This window comes from Podarcis vaucheri (genome assembly GCF_965113315.1).
Source record: "Podarcis vaucheri genome assembly, chromosome: 13".
In the NCBI taxonomy this organism is placed as follows: Eukaryota; Metazoa; Chordata; class Lepidosauria; order Squamata; family Lacertidae; genus Podarcis; species Podarcis vaucheri.
Window position 1 is genome coordinate 9,349,526 of NC_138751.1, and position 17,400 is coordinate 9,366,925.

At 43.4% G+C, this 17,400-nt stretch overlaps 1 protein-coding gene and 1 long non-coding RNA gene across 2 annotated transcripts in view; one reads left to right on the top strand and one right to left on the bottom strand.

The window, feature by feature from the left end:
• Nucleotides 1-17,400, top strand: part of LOC309516863 (vomeronasal type-2 receptor 116-like) — a 345,242-nt gene that overhangs the window by 147,741 nt on the left and 180,101 nt on the right. The window lies entirely within an intron of this gene.
• On the bottom strand, nt 8,784-9,301 carry LOC309516927. Its single transcript, XR_014213069.1, has 2 exons — nt 9,055-9,301; nt 8,784-8,968 (listed from the first exon to the last, which is right to left on the bottom strand). It is a non-coding gene; the product is annotated as an uncharacterized lncRNA (long non-coding RNA).

Consider the following 17,400-nt stretch of genomic DNA (forward strand, 5'->3'; position numbering starts at 1 on the left):
TAATTTTGTGCCACCCATTAGCTTTTTCTTTGGACCCATGCAGAGTGATGCAGCAGTTTAACCCTTATGACTCCCTAGTGATGAAGTAGACTCCACACAAAAAACTTTTAAAATGGCTCTTTAATTGCAGGATCATAACTAAAAAAAATTCTTCCAGTAGCACCTTAAAGACCAACTAAGTTAGTTCTTGGTATGAGCTTTCGTGTGCATGCACACTTCTTCAGATACACTGAAACAGAAGTTGCCAGATCCTTCTATATAGTGAGAAGGTGGGGAGGGGTATTACTCAGAAGGGTGGTGGGAATGGGAGATTGGCAGATAGCTATATAGAAGGATCTGGCAACTTCTGTTTCAGTGTATCTGAAGAAGTGTGCATGCACACAAAAGCTCATACCAAGAACTAACTTAGTTGGTCTTTAAGGTGCTACTTGAAGAATTTTTTTATTTTGACTATGGCAGACCAACACGGCTACCTATCTGTAACCAGGATCACAACTATTATACATATATCAAGCCCAATGAAGTGTGCTTCTCTCCCTTGTGGCTTCTTGCTCCCAAACCTCTGTTGAAGCAGTCCATAAATTGTAACTTCTCTGTCCTTACAAACTTGTGTGTGTGTGTGTGTTTCTTTGTGGCTGATTAGCTGATTAGTTTAATCCATCTTTTCGATTTAGGGGAGCTAGTCTCAAACGTTTGTTGGGGGAGACCTAGTTTTTTTGTGGGGGAAATTATTTGTCCTGTCTTCATGCTTTTTATGATGGAGGACTGCTGTAGCCACCCCCAACGACACGTTCTCAAGATGGAGGGGGAGGGAACAGCTGCAGTCACCTGCGGTTCCTGCACAATGTTTGCCATCTAGCCAAAGGTTGCAGGCAGCTTTACCTGCAGCAATTGCATGTTGATTGCCCTCTTAAAAGACAAAGTCCAGCAACTGGAGGAATGTGTAGCTACGCTCCAAAGAATTAGAGAGCTGGAGCTCTTCTTGGAAGCAACAGAGCACACCGTCTCCACCAAGGAGGTGACAGGGGACTCCCCTGAGAAGGAGGCTAGTTCACCAACACAGGAGCCAGATATATGGAGAAACGTGACTCAAAGAAGTAGGAGGCCCAGGGTTTGCTCTGATTGTTTAGAAATACACAATCACTTTGAGGTCCTCTCCCCTAGCATGGAAGACGAAGAGCAGACTCCATTTGAGGATCTCTCCCTCATTACAGTCAATTAGGTATATGAAGACGAGCAGCAAAGTCAGTCCTCGGGGAATGTGCAGGCGACCTTGGAACGGACAGCTCATGGAAGAACCCCGACCAAACCTAAGAGGAGGCGTGTAGTGGTGATAGGGGATTCCCTACTGAGGGGAACAGAAGCAGTGATCTGTGGGCCTGACAAGATGTCTCGGGAAGTGTGCTGTCTCCCCGGAGCTAAGATCCAAGATGTAACTGAACGACTGCAAGGAATCATAAAACCCACTGACAAATACCCCTTCCTCTTGGTTCATGTGGGAACCAATGACACTGCAAGCAATAGCCTCCAGAAGATCAAAAGGGACTACGAGGCTCTCAGCAGGAAATTGAAGCAATTAAATGCACAAATTGTCATCTGATCTGTCCTCCCAGTTGAACGACGTGGCCCTGGGAGAGAGGGAAAAATCGTGGAAGTGAGCAGCTGGCTTCGCAAATGGTGTAAACAGGAACGGTTTGGATTCTTAGATCACGGACTGCAGTTTCTTGAAGATGGACTTCTGGCAAGTGATGGGCTGCACCTCACAACGGTTGGGAGAAATGTTTTTGCCAAAAATCTCAGAAACCTCATCAGGAGGGCTTTAAACTGACTAATGTGGGGGAGGGAGACAGTGCTCCTGAAGGTAGGAGTTGATGAAGATGATCATCCAAATGTCATAGACCAAATGGAGCAAACAGCATGCAGACCTAGTGGTGGGAGGTGTGGTGTAGTGGTTAAGAGCGGTAGTCACGTAATCTGGGTAACCGGGTTCGCGTCTCCGCTCCTCCACATGCAGCTGCTGGGTGACCTTGGGCCAGTCACACTTCTGAGAAGTCTCTCAGCCCCACTCACCTCACAGAGTGTTTGTTGTGGGGGAGGAAGGGAAAGGAGATTGTTAGCCGCTTTGAGACTCCTGAAGGGGAGTGAAAGGCGGGATATCAAATCCAAACTCTTCTTCTTCTTAAGAGACATGGGGGAATGATTAATAGACTTCAATGTCTGTACACTAATGCGCAAAGCATGGGAAACAAACAAGATGAGCTTGAGCTCTTGGTACAGCAAGCTAAATATGACATAATAGGCATCACTGAAACCTGGTGGGATAAGTCCCACGATTGGAATGTAATAATGGGGGGATACAATCTATTTCAGAGAAACAGACCAAACAAGAAAGGAGGAGGAGTGGCGTTATATGTCAGGGATGTGTATACCTGTGAAGAGATCCAAGATTTAGAACCTCAAAGCCAAAGTGAGAGCATTTGGGTCAAAATTAAGGGACAGAAGAATAACCGTGACCTCATTGTGGGAGTTTACTACAGATCCCCAAGCCAAACGGAGGACATAGATCATGCCTTCCTGGAACAGATGGCCAAGCATGCAAAAAGAAGGGAGATAGTAGCAATGGGAGACTTCAATTACCCAGATATTTGTTGGATGTCAAACTCAGCCAAGAGCATAAGGTCAAACAGATTCCTCACTGGTCTTCCAGACAACTTCATTGTCCAGAAAGTGGGAGAAGCAACAAGAGGAACAGCCATTTTAGATCTGGTCCTAACCAATGTTGATGACCTGGTTAGTGGGGTAGAAGTGGAAGGATCATTAGTCGCGAGTGATCATGCTCTTCCGAAGTTTACTATACAGCGGAAAGGAGCAGCCAAGCATACTAAGGACTCAATTTCTTGACTTTAAGAAAGCCGACTTCATAAAACTTAGGGAAGTGCTGGGTGAGATCCCATGGACAGTAATACTAAAAGGAAAGGGAGTTCATGATGGCTGGGAGTTTGTTAAGAGGGAGATAGTAAAAGCACAACTTCAGGCAATACCAATGAGACGGAAACATGGAAGGTGCCTAAAGAAGCCAGGGTGGCTATCTAAAGAACTTTTAACTGAGTTAGGATTAAAAAAAAACAAAAAATGTGTACAAAAAATGGAAAAGGGGGAAACCACCAAAGAGGAATTCAAACAAATAGCCAGCCCGTGTAGACACAAAGTCAGAAAAGCTAAAGCACAGAATGAACTCAGGCTTGCTAGAGAGGCTAAAAGCAACAAAAAAGGCTTTTATGGGTATGTTCGTAGCAAAAGGAAGAACAAAGAAACAGTGGGGTCACTCAGAGGAGAAGATGGTGAAATGCAAACAGGGGACACAGAAAGGGCTGAACTCCTCAATGCCTTCTTTGCCTCAGTCTTCTCCGATAAAGAAAACAATGCCCGACCTGAAGAATTTGGAGCAAATGATTCAGCAGAGGAAACACAGCCCAGAATAACTAAGGAGATAGTACAAGAATACTTGGCTAGTTTAGATGTATTCAAGTCTCCAGGGCCAGATGAACTGCCCTGTCCATACTTCTGCTAGTGTTGTGCCTAGAAAACACAGGTCTGAGCGGTTTCCCCTCTTCAGTGATAGATAAGAAGAAATTGCAATTTGGAGGAACCACAAATGGCTGTTTGCTCCAATGGAGCACTAAAGAACAGTTTGCCGTGGGAAGGGGGCTGTTTTCTTTAATTGAAAAGATGTATTTACCTCCAAATGCTGTTGAAAAGAAGACAAGTTGAAGCAAAAGTATGATTTCCCCTCTTGAATCATTTGAGATGGTTTAGTGAAAAGTGGTCCCAGGAATTCAGGGTTTTGTAACTGGGGCAGGGTTAGCGCCTAACTGACATGGAGGAAGCAGCTCTTTGGTGGCTTATTGCGGCATATATATTTTTAATAAATAGTATGCTTATTTACTAAAGTATACTATAAAAGAGAAATACAGGGACCTTCAAATTAAATATCCTTTTACGGGGGAGTATAGTGAGGAGGTGAACATATCTGCTTTTCTCAGGGCAGGGCAACTCTGGTGAGACTTGGCAAATTAATATGAATATAATGTGTGACTTGGCAAATACAAATACCTACATGAATCAGGAAATTTACTTGCATCAAGAAGAGAAGAGTTTGGACTGGATATCCCGCTTTATCACTACCCAAAGGAGTCTCAAAGCGGCTAACATTCTCCTTTCCCTTCCTCCCCCACAACAAACACTCTGTGAGGTGAGTGGGGCTGAGAGACTTCAAAGAAGTGTGACTGGCCCAAGGTCACCCAGCAGCTGCATGTGGAGGAGTGGGGACGTGAATCCGGTTCACCAGATTACGAGTCTACCGCTCTTAACCACTACACCATGTTTGCTCTCCATCATTATCAAGTGTTGGCAAGCAGTCCTTTTTTAGTCTTGACAAAAACAAGCAAAATAAAGACATCAGTAGAGGAGATCTGAATATTTTCTGACTGGACCACACCTCCTTCCATTGGCATTTTCTGTTCTTGACACCATCATTTCCCTCTTGTGGGGAACAGGAAGAAGTGGAAGAGGTGGAATAATTGCAGGAGTCTTGGTTTCTGACAAGATGCTTAATTTGCAAAATGACATTTGGCATAGATTTGTGGGTATACCGTCTAGTGACATGGGGAAGAGCAAAGCAGCACCGAACATGTAGTTGCACCTAATACACATTTCAAGTATTAGAGATTGATTTTTAAAATTGTTATTCTTTCAGTTAATTCTTCTCTTAACATACCACAGAATACACCATTGCTGAACAGAGCTGCCAAACCATATGTTTTCCATATCTGATTATTTTCCTCACCACAATGGAGAGGTAGGTGTTGGGGAATAAGTGTTATGTATGCAGATAAACACAATTCCCATGGAATTTATAATATTTATTTCCAGCATTTTATTCTAGCTTTTCTCTCGAATTCAAGGTGCTATACATTATATCGCCCTCCTCATATATTTCCCATTATACCCCAGTAAGGTAGGTCAGACTGAGAGGCTGAGACTGACCCAAGGTCATCTAGTGAGCTTCATGCACAAGTAGGTATTTGAACCCGGGTTTCCCATGTCCTATGTGCTGCAGAGGTTTTAGCCCATGCCAAGAGGTGATGGGATGATGAAGAAATACACAATGGCCAATTCACAATATTGTAAAAAGTCTACATTTCTTCTTGAGGTCTATCGCAAGCAGCCTTAAGCATAACTCAGAGGTAAGAGCAGACAAAACACAAATAATCATCTATTTTCAAAACTGGATATTGAATTTAGGTGGTAGGAAAAAAATGCTGCAGCAAAGTCATTTGGTACAGTGTTGTACTGATCCATACTGGTCGACCTCCACTGTGTGTCACTTTTGCAGGTTTCCATCAGTATAATTGTTTCTGCATTATATTACAGATTGAAAAGACAGGCAGTTTGGATGTTGTTCCGCATCATCTGTGGAATGTAGAATTGCTCTGTCACAGTTTCCACAGTGTATTTTTTATAGAAGGTCAGGCTGAGAGGCTGTGACTGACCCAAGATGATCCACTGAGCTTCATGGACAAGTAGGGATTTGAACCCAGGTTTCCCAGGTTCTTTGTGCTGCAGAGGAGGTTTCAAGCCATGCCAAGGGATGATGGGATGATGAAGAAAGACACAATGGCCAAATCAGAATTTTGTAAAAATTCCACATTTCTACTTAAGGTCTATCGCCACCAGCCTTAAGCATAACTCAGAGGTATGAGCAGACAAAACACAAATAATCATGCATTTGCAAAACTGGATGTTGAATTTAAGTGGTGGTGGGGGGGGAGAGATGCTGCAGCAAAGTATTTTTGCACAGCGCTGTACTGATCCACATTGGTCAACCTCCTTTGTGTGTCACTTTTGCAGGTTTCCATCAGTATAATCGTTTCTGCATTATATTACAGATTGAAGAGGCAGGCAGTTTGGATGTTGTTCCGCATCATCTGTGGAATGTCTGTCACAGTTTTCACAGTGTATTTGTTTACAGAAGCAGGACTTCTACTTTTTGAACAGGGCCCAATAGGCTTTGTCTCACTGTGTCTTTTCGGGCACAGAAATATACAGCGGTGTCTGCAGCTGTCAGGGAGTTCAGCTGGAGGGAGAACTCGTTCTTTGAGGCATCTGAAGAAATGCTTGCTCGGCTCTTCAGGGAAGGGGCATATGCTGTGTTTCCATTATAGGGGTATATCTCTGCAATCCATTCCAGACTTTTCCCAGGTGATTGACGGATCCAATCCCATGCATAATATTGAGTAGAGATGGAGAAACCTGTGACTTTACAAAGCAGGTTGAGATTCTCTCCTGGTCTTGCTATTCCTGGCCCAGATGATACAAGCTGAATGTCTGAGGAGACCCCTTGGAAAGAGAAAAGAGGGTAATTATTAATTGGACATCATCCAATTACCACATAAATTAAATTAATATTGCAGAACTTCCTTTACCTTTAGAAATAGCCAACAAAGAAAACAAGAGCAACAAAAACTCCATAATGTTGATGATCTAATGTGTGCTAGAGATACAGGAAAGAGGTGACTAAGGGCTGGGAAGCAAGTGAAGATTTTATATTCAGGGCTTTTCATCCGAAACTACTTCCAACTTGCTGGTGGTATTTACATGAGACCTCCCCTGTGAGGCACATGAGGCAGATAAAAGCCATTTTGGTGATCAGGGTTTGCTGCTGGTTCCTCTTTGTCCCCTGCACAAACACAAACACACAAAGACAAATGCACACAGAGTGGAATTCTAATGGAGGGGGGGCATAGATGGAATGCAAAATTCAATCAAAGACATTGGTGTTGGAGCAAGGTTTGGGAGAGATAAATGTATTATCGATGGATTCTTCCTTTATCCTTTAAAACTGCTGGTTGTGGTGGAAAGTTCAAGGGACGGTCATTTATTATTATGATTATCATCATCATCATTATTTCAGCCTCCCTTTGTCATGCACTATAGAGATGCTGTTAGTGTGATGCAATTATAATTTCAAATGTAGCTTGTGAAAAAAAATTGCTGGGAGGGAGTTCTGCTGTGGCAACCTGGAGAAGAGGAATTTTTGGGTAAATAAAAGAAAATGTAAGCTATAGCTACCATCTTTATAGCCAAACCCCAGTGCACCCTTCTTCCACCCCTGGAATGCCCACCACCCTCCCAAATGCAACATCATTATTTATTATCTCTGCTCCGGAAAAAACATCAAGAGACTTAAAAAAAAAAGGCTTCCTCTGCAAGGAGGGAGATATTAAAAAGTTTCCTTTGCATAAATATTTACAAAAGTGCTCTAAATATTTGAAAGGAGGCCATTTGCCTTCATAGGCAAAGGAAAGAGATAAAGTTGAGCCAATTCCACCCACCCATCTCTCTTTTGCTTGGGGAGGGGTTTATTGACAAGACATCTTAAGTACACAAGGGATGTGGCTAAGGATAGAGGGGAATCATGGAGGTTGTCTGGGTGAATTAAGAAAGAGTGCTCCTCACCAGCATCAAACTTTGGGCAGGGGTGGGGAAACTCATTGCCATTCCATTCATTGCTGATGGCATTTTCTGTTCTTCACACCATGGCTGCCCCCTTGTGGGGAGAAGGAAGAGGTGGAATATTATTGCAGGAGTTTTGGTTTCTAACAGGATGCTTCATTTGCAAAATGACGTTTGACATAGATTTGTGGGCGTATTGCACCCAAAACACATTTTAAGTATTAGATCTTGATATTTTAAAGTTTTTATTCTTTCAGTTAATTCACATGTTAACATGGCACAGAACGCACCATTGCTGAACAGATCTGCCGAAACATATGTTTTCCAAATTTAATTCTTCTCACCACAATGTGTAAGTGTGTGGACATTAGTAATCTGATCAGCTCCATCCGCTTGGCTGTGGCAAGCAGGCATTAACATAAAGACCATTCCCATGCAATTTGTTCTCTTTATTCATAGCATTTTATCCCAGCTTTCCCCTCGAAGAATTTGAGGTGCTATACATTATATCCTCCTCCTCATATCCTCACTCCGATATCCCCCTCCTCATATATTCCTCATATAGGGCAGGTCAGGCTGAGACGCTGTGACTGACCCAAGATGATCCAATGAGCTTCATGGACAAGTAGGGATTTGAACCCAGGTTTCCAAGTTCTTTGTGCTGCAGAGGAGTTTTCAAGCCATGCCAAGGGATGATGGGATGATGAAGAAAGACACAATGGCCAAATCAGAATTATGTAAAAATTCCACATTTCTACTTAAGGTCTATCACCACCAGCCTTAATCATAACTCAGAGGTATGAGCAGACAAAACACAAATAATCATGCCTTTGCAAAACTGGATGTTGAATTTAAGTGGTGGGGGTGGGGGGGGAGAGATGCTGCAGCAAAGTATTTTTGTACAGCGCTGTACTGATCCACATTGGTCAACCTCCTTCGTGTGTCACTTCTGCAGGTTTCCATCAGTATAATCATTTCTGCATGAAGTTGCAGATTGAAGAGGCAGGCAGTTTGGATGTTGTTCCGCATCATCTGTGGAAAGTAGGACTGCTCTGTCACAGTTTTCACAGTGTATTTGTTTACAGAAGCAGGACTTCTACTTTTTGAACAGGGCCCAATAGGCTTTGTCTCACTGTGTCTTCTCGGGCACAGAAATACACAGCAGAGTCTGCAGCTGTCAGGGAGTTCAGCTGGAGGGAGAACTCATTCTTTGAGGCATCTGAAGAAATGCTTGCTCGGCTCTTCAGAGAAGGGGCATATGCTGTGTCTCCATCATAGGGGTATATCCCTGCAATCCATTCCAGACCTTTCCCAGGAGCTTGACGGATCCAACTCCACTCATAGTGCTGAGTAGAGATGGAGAAACCTGTGACTTTACAAAGCAGGTTGAGATTCTCTCCTGGTCTCACTATTCCTGGTCCAGATGATACAAGCTGAATGTCTGAGGAGACCCCTTGGAACGAGAAAAGATGGCAATGAATGGTTGTTCGTCATCTAATGGTCACATGAACTAAATAAACATTGCAGAACTTCCCTTACCTTTAGAAAACACCACCAAGGAAAACAAGAGCAACAAGAGCTCCATAATATTGATGAATAAATGTGTGCTAGAGATACAGGAAAGAGGGGACTCTGGGCTGGGAAGCAAGTGAAGATTTTATATTCAGGGCATTCATCCGAAACCACTCCCAACTTGCTGGTGGTATTTACATGAGACCTCCCCAGTGAGCACATGAGGCAGATAAAAGCCATTTTGGCATCAGGGTTTGCTGCTGGCTTCCTCTTTGTCCCCTGCACACACACAAACACACACACACACACACACACACACACACACACACACAGGCAAATGCACACAGAGTGGAGTTCTAATGGAGGGGGCATAGATGGAATGCAAAATTCAATCAAAGATGTTGGTGTTGGAGCAAGGTTTGGAAGAGATTAATGTACTGGGAATGGATTTTTCTTTTATACTTTAAAACTGCTTGTTGTGGTGGAAAGTGCAAAGGACCAAAGGACTGGCATTTATTTATTTATTTTTTATTATTATTATTATTATTATTATTATTATTATTATTATTATTATTTCTGCCTCCCTTTCCCATGCAACTTTAGAGATAATGCTGGTGTGATGCAAGTATAATTTCAAATGTAGCTTGTGAAAATAATGTGCTGGGAGGGAGCTCTGCTATGGCAACCCGGAGAAGTGGAATTTTAAGTAAATAAAAGAAAATGTAAGATATAGGTTCCATCTTTATATTCACACCCCAGTGCACCCTTCATTCACCACTGGAATGCCCACCACACTCCCAAATGCAAAACCATTATCTATTATCTCCCCTCATGAAATTACATCAAGAGTCTTAAAAAATATTTTTTTAAAATGCTTCCTCTGCAAGAAGGGAGATATTGGAACGTTTCATTTGCATAAATATTTAGAATAGTACTATATACATGAAAGGAGGCATTTTGCCTTCATAGGCAAAGGAAAGAGACAAAGTTGAGCCAATTCCACCCACCCCCCTCCTTTTGTTTGGTGAGGGGTTGACTGACAAAAAAGTCATAGGCACACAAGGGTTGTGGTTCAGGATGTAGCAGGAGTGTGCAGGTTGTCTGGGTGAATTAAGATGGAGTCGTCCTCACCAGCATTTGCCTTTGGACAGGGGTGGGGAAACTCATCCAAATGGTTTGGGAGTCCAACGCCATTCATCCTAGGGGTAGCCATTTTGAAGTTTGAGAGGTTCATCAGTCACATAGAGGATGGAGAAAGGTTGTTTTCTGCTGTTCCAGAGAAGCGGACACGGAGCAATGGATCCAAATTACTAGAAAGAAGATTCAACCTAAACATTAGGAAGAACTTCTGACAGTAAGAGCTGTTCGGCAGTGGAATTTGCTGCCAAGGAGTGTGGTGGAGTCTCCTTCTTTGGAGGTCTTTAAGCAGAGGCTTGACAACCATATGTCAGGAGTGCTCTTATGGTGTTTCCTGCTTGGCAGGGGGTTGGACTCGATGGCCCTTGTGGTCTCTTCCAACTCTATGATTCTATGATTCTATGATTCTATGATGATGGTGATGATGGTGATGACTGGAGAGAGATAATGATGATGATGATTAATATTACTATTAATTTATTATAGTTATATATCACTCTTCATCATAAATTCTTGAAACATTTCTCAAAATTAAAATACAATGTAAAATCACAAATAAGTAGTTAAAACGTTAAGAACGTCAGCAGTCATGACTTCTCACAGCGGCTGTGGGGACACTTTGGCCTGACTGTGGTGGTGGCTGAGGAAGTGGGACATTTAAAGAGAAGCCAGGGTGGTTTCTGTAGATCTGGGATGTTCTGCTCAAAGTAGGACAGTTGGAAGGTCTGCTGTACTACAAATATTTTGTTTACACATGCCCTCAATTTACAGGGCATCCATATTTGTTGAAAATAAGATTGTGCCATGGATTCCTTCCCCACAAACTGTTACCCATGGGCTGAAGCACAGAGATAATTGCTTGAAAGTTTCTCTGGGACTCAAAGTCTCAGGGGGCTCATAGAAAGTTGGTTGAGCAGGAAACATTTGAGAAAGTAATTGATTCACGGATGAAATCACCAACCGTACTTCGAGCAGCATTCTATTTCAGTCATGGCAGATGGGGCATTTCCTCATCTTTGCACCATGACTGCCCCCTTGTGAGAAACAAGAGACGGAAGAGTTCTGCTTTTGTTTGTTTTACCAAACTTCTCACCTGTGATGGAGCTTCATGCTCTGGAACCAGGGGGCAGAGAGCAGGTAGGAGAGGGCCTGGGGGCATCCCAGTGGAAGAGCGTGCTGCCTACAGGGGCATGGCACGTGTCCTGTGAGCCAGGCGTGCCACCTGCAGGGGCATGGGGGGCAGCCATGTTGGTACCCCACTTTTATCGCGCTGCCAGGGGCAGTGTGCTCCCCCCGCACACCTCTTCCTCCTCCAGTGCTTCTCACTGTAACCTCTGTCTACTAAACATCTCTATAACTTTCAATCTCACCAGATGCATTTCTTTTGATTGTATAAATCCACTTGCAGAACGAGAGAGAGACTCTATCATCTATCATCATCTATCATCTATCATATCTATCTATCTATCTATCTATCTATCTATCTATCTATCTATCTATCATCTATCTATCTATCATCTATCTATCTATCATCTATCTATCTATCTATCTATCTATCTATCTATCTATCTATCTATTAGCTATCATCTAATCTATCTAATAGAGTGGTACCTTGGGTTAAAGACACTTCAGGTTACAGACACTTCAGGTTACAGACTCTGCTAACCCAGAAATAGTACCTCGGATTAAGAGATTTGCTTCAGGATGAGAATAGAAATTGTGCAGTGGCGGTGTGGCGGCAGCGGGAGGCCCCATTGGCTAAAGTGGTACCTCAGGTTAAGAACTGTTTCAGGTTAAGAATGGACCGCCAGATCGATTTAAGTTCTTAACTCGAGGTACCAATGTATATTTACAATGTTTGTGTATTTTGATAGGCGGCTCTCTGCATAAATAAAAGCCCTTGTTACACATGCATATCTGAATTGTCATATATGATTGCTTTGCAGGAAGACACTAAGATGTTTTAGGAGAAGCAGAGTCTTGTGTGGAGAGATGGTGTGACTACTCCAACATTTCTCCCAATGAATAAATATGCACACCCAGAGGCCATGATAAATGCTTTACGACAACTAAATAAAGTATATGCACTACATAAAGAAAACATCATATGACCTCACCATAGGCAAATGCACACACGTGAGCCTTAAAAAGACCCAAACTTCCGAAAAGAAAAAAATGAACATTGGGCATCATGTGTGTCATATGTAATTCATGTAAAAGAGGGAGAGAAGCAAGAATTGAACCACAGCTTGCTGCTTGAACCCATGTAAAATCCTGACCTAAAATATGTTTTGGGGCCACATTGACCTAAATAAGAAAAAGTTGGGGGAGTGCTGACACACCAAAAAGGACAAAAAAGAATCATTTGTTTCTTACAAGTTTCTTCAGTCTCTTGCACCTGAATCAATTCAGAGGGCAGCTGTGGGCAAAGGAGGGTTTTTGCTTGGCTCCAGATTCACTTCCTCTCACTGTGTCTCCTGCACAGTAATACACAGCCGAGTCTTCCAGTTTAAGGCTGTTCATTTGCAGATAGAGGAGGCTATTAGAATTGTCCCTGGAGACGGTGAATCTTCCCTTCACTTTATCCAAGTAGGAAATGTAATTAGATTGGGGATATATGTAGGCCACCCATTCCAGGCCTTTCCCAGGAGCCTGTCTCACCCAGTTCATGTAAGCATTCCCAAAGTTGAACCCAGAGGCTCGGCAGGAGAGGCGGAGGGACTCCCCAGGCCTTTTCACATCTCCCCCAGATTCAACCAGCTGGACCTCCGATTGGACACCTAGAAAGAAGGGCATATTGAGAGATCAGATCCATGTTATAAACACCCAGAATGTACCAGCTTTCTTCAACTGGAAGAATGAATTTACCTCCCCAAGCTGCTGAAAAGAAAATAAGTTGAAAGAAAACTATCATTTTCCTTGTCTGATTCTTTGAGAGAGATAAGCAAGAAGCGGTCCCACGTATGCATGGGAAGGGATGTTCTCTGACTGCTTTAAAAAGGAAGCTCTCTCTGAAGATTTAAATACTCATTAGTATAAAAGCATCAACAGAGACTCTGGGCAGTGAGGGACTAGAGTCATATCTGCACTTTGTCAGAAATCTCCTTCTTTGCTGCTGCACAGTTTGTACAGGTCTTTACAGTGATGATTTTATGTATAACTCTCAGGTAAAAAGAGCAACGCAGGTTTTCAGAAACTCCATCACTTTCAGCATGCCCAGTGCTTGTACCATCAAAGGTGGGGAACAATTTCTTAGCATAACTGTGGAGAGGAATTGGGCTGCAATGATATGGTCAAATGAAGTGGAAGAAAAATCTAGATTAACACTGTAGATCACAGCCCAGCAAAGAAATGAAATATCCGTGGATGCTCTCTCTTAAAGGTTTTAAATAAAAAGATACATGAATAGCATACGTATAAGAATCCTGTCTTAACGTAGAATAGAAGAGCACATGACATAGCTCCTTGTTCTTGCTCTTCTCAAAGCATGGGGAATCCTGTCTCTGTAAGATGTGAATGAAAAATACAAAAGCTTTGTTTACATTGGGGGGGTATATGGGTGCATTTGAACATTCAGAAACATTCCCTCTTTGCATGTCAAGGCATCCTCCCTTTGGTCCTCCCCAATACCAAGAATAACACAACAACCAATACTTGGGTGAAATCAGGCCACAACTTTATTGACAACAAAAGTTTGGCATAGGTATTTTGTATACACCCCCCTTCCTGCAAAAAGAACTTGTATTTTGGGGACAAGAAGAAATGAGGGAGTCTCTGACCTACATCAAGGGGTATCTCCCCCACTGGATTGCACCTGGGGAGTGTTGTCTGGGCATCACCCCTGTCTAGGCATCCGGACAGAAGCATCTTCCAATGATCCCTTTAACAGGATACTTCGTTTCGAAAGCAGGGGCTACAGCCGCCCCTCAGAGCAAGACTATACCTACCCAATGCCTAAACTGTCAAAGTTGTGACAATTACAATGAGGATGGCGAAAAGCAGAGGGCTGAGTTGGAAAATTTCAACCTGGCCCCCAACACAGTGAACGACTATGCCATAGCAAAGTGGAGCAGAACAACATGCAATAGCAATATGTAAAGTGGGTGGGTGGGGATCCAATGAAAAGTGGCTGCAGAACAAGCCATGGGTCTGTATTATATACTGGAGGAACGTCCTTTAACTTGGTTGCCCATGCTTGCTCCCGATTCACTTGATAAGGCAAGTGGACAGGGCAAATTACCCATATATACTCGAGAATAAGCCGACCGAATATAAGCTGAGGAACCTAATTTTACCACAAAAAACTGGGAAAACTTATTGACTCGAGTATAAGCTGTTTCACCACACCACAAACCTCTTCCTCCCAGCCCCTCCCGTTCCCCTGCCTACCTAGGGTGCTGCCGAGAGGTCAGAGGCTGGTGGCGGCAGAGGCGGAGGAAGAACAAACAGCCCGAAATGGCTGCTATCAGGCTGCTCGTTCCTCCTCCACCACCGCTGACAGTTGCCGACAGGGACCCTCAATCGAGTATAAGCCGAGGGGGCTTTTTCAGCTGAAAAAGCCGACTTATACTCGAGTATATGCAGTAGTTAAGCAACAAGTTTGGTAGAGCCTTCCTGTGATGTCTGGGAATCCCAAGTCAGATCCTGGCATGCAGGGGAGTGCCTGCCCACAATGAGGTACACTGCAGAGAGCGAGCACACTTCTCACAGTATCCTCTCCCCCCAATAGAAATTTCAAAGAAGCTCTTTAGTGTGACCAATAGAACAAGCTGTGGTGTGTGGCTGGTTGTGGTGCTTGTGTGTAGTGCCCATTGCAGAATGCTTGATGGTCCTTGGTGTAAATTGAAGATTCATAGAACTGATCCAGACACTGAAATCATCATTTGAGGCCCTTTTTTCATGTTCCTCCTCCACATGATGTCTGGAGGGTGAGAAAATGAGAAGGAGCCTTTTCTGCAATGGCTCCCTGTTTGTGGAATGCTCTCCCCAGTGAGAATCGCCTGGAACCATAACTCAGAGGTGTGACCAGACGAAACACAGATAATCATGTATTTATAAAACTGGATATTGATTTTGCAGCAAAGTCATTTTGTACAGCATTGTATATATATATATTTGCTTTCGTAGATTTTCACGGGTATAGGAATGCAGGTTTTGGTGTCTTCGGGTGTCTTCCCGTGTAAGAGTCGGGGTGTCTGTGCGACGTTTCGACGAGGTCTCACTCGTCATCTTCAGGCTGGTGCTTTCGGCTTCTTGTTACTGGAACAGAGCAGAGTCTGGTGTTTGAGTTCCTATAAATACTGTTGAGGGGTGTGGTGTATAGCCTCCAACGTTCTGGGTAGAGAGGAAGTTCCTAGATTAGTGTGCCTTTTCTTCTTTTGTTCCTTAATTACTTGAGGGATATCTTGGGTGATTTCATGAGTGATATTCTGAATATCACTGGGTGGGTCATTAATTACTTGAGGGATATCTTGGGTGATTTCATGAGTGATATTCTGAATATCACTGGGTGGGTCATTAAGTGTAGATTAGTTGCTAAAGCTCTCGTGTCTTGACCTCTTGAGCTTGTGAAGAGTTTTTCTGAGAAGATGGCTGTGCTGCATTTAGTTGTGCTCTGGCTTGGCTTCGTGTATAGGGGCGAGCTATGGTTTTGTGCCTTGTGTCAGCCAGATCTGTGTAGGGGTTGCAGGGGGGTGCAGCATCCGGAGGTGTCACTATAGTTTGGTTGCTGGATGGAGTCTGTAATATGTCTGTGGAGAGGGTCTGGGTTTGGGTCTGGTGTGGTTGATTGGTGACGGCGTTCTGTGTGCCTCTGGTTCTGGTGTCGGTTTTTGTGGGGAGGGCTAATTTCCAGATGTCTGGCAGGCGGGACGTGTCGTCACACTTGTTCATGTTGTGAGGGTGTTTCTCTATCTCGATGGCTTCCATGATTATTCTCTTGTGGTGATGTTCCATGTTAAAGAGCAATTTGGAATCTGCAAAATTAATTTCGTGTCCTGTTTCTTTCATGTGTTGGAAAAGAGAGGAAGTTTTTTCTTCTTTTTTGACGGCATTCTTGTGTTCTGCGATACGTGCATTTATTCGTCTGTTTGTTTGTCCAATGTACGTGGCTGGGCAGACTTTGCAGGGTATTTCATAGACCCCTTGGTTTTCCAGCTGGATTTTGTCTTTTGGGTTTCTGAGGATATTGGCTATTTTTTGGTTGGTGCAGAAGGCTGTTTTGATATTGTGTTTATGGAGGATTTTGCTGATTTTGTCTGTAGTGCCCTTGATATAAGGAAGGAGGGCCATGCCATTGTTTTCTTCTGTGTCTTGGTTTTTGGGGGGTGTTTCTTTTTGGATTAGCTTCGTAACCCTGTTTTTCTGGTATCCATTGGCGATTAACACATTTGAGAGATTCTGTAACTCAGTTGTCAAGTGGTCTTTGTCAGCCAGGCGTTTGGTTCTGGAGATGAGAGTCTTGGCTACGGAGTTTATTTGTGCAGGGTGGTGGTGTGATTGTGCATGTAAGTAGCGGTTGGTGTGTGTTTTTTTCCGGTAGATAGTGTGTCCTAGGGAGCCATCAGGTTTTTTGTAGATTAGGACGTCAAGAAAGGGGAGTTGGTTGTTGTCTTCTATTTCCATAGTGAATTGTATTTTGGGGTGTAGGCTGTTGAGATGTGTGAGGAAGCTATCTAGTTTTTCTTTCCCGTGTGGCCAAATTACAAAGGTGTCGTCAACATATCTGAGCCAAAGTTTGGGTTTGTGTTCTGACTTGTCTAAAGCATTGGTTTCAAAGTGTTCCATGTACAGATTTGCGATGACCGGTGAGAGGGGTGATCCCATGGGTGCTCCTTCTATCTGTTTGTATCTTTGTCCATTGTGGATGAAGTACGTGTTGGTTAGGCAGTGGTTGGTCAGGTCCAGGATGTATTTGGGGGGGTTGTATTTGTTTTGAATGGCTGTCAAGGCTTCATTAATGGGCACTTGAGTGAAGAGAGATACAACATCGAAGCTCACAAGTAGGTCATCGGGATGTAGGTATTGTTTCTTTATTGTTTCTATGAACTGGAAGGAGTTAGTAACGTGTGAAGCGATGGATTCTGCATAGGGCTGAAGTTGCTTAGCGAGAAATTTAGCGAGATTTTGTAGAGGTGAGCCTATGGAGCTGACTATTGGTCTGAGTGGTGTTCCTTCTTTGTGTATCTTGGGGAGACCGTAGAGTTTGGGGCATCTGGATGATTTTTCTCTGGGGAT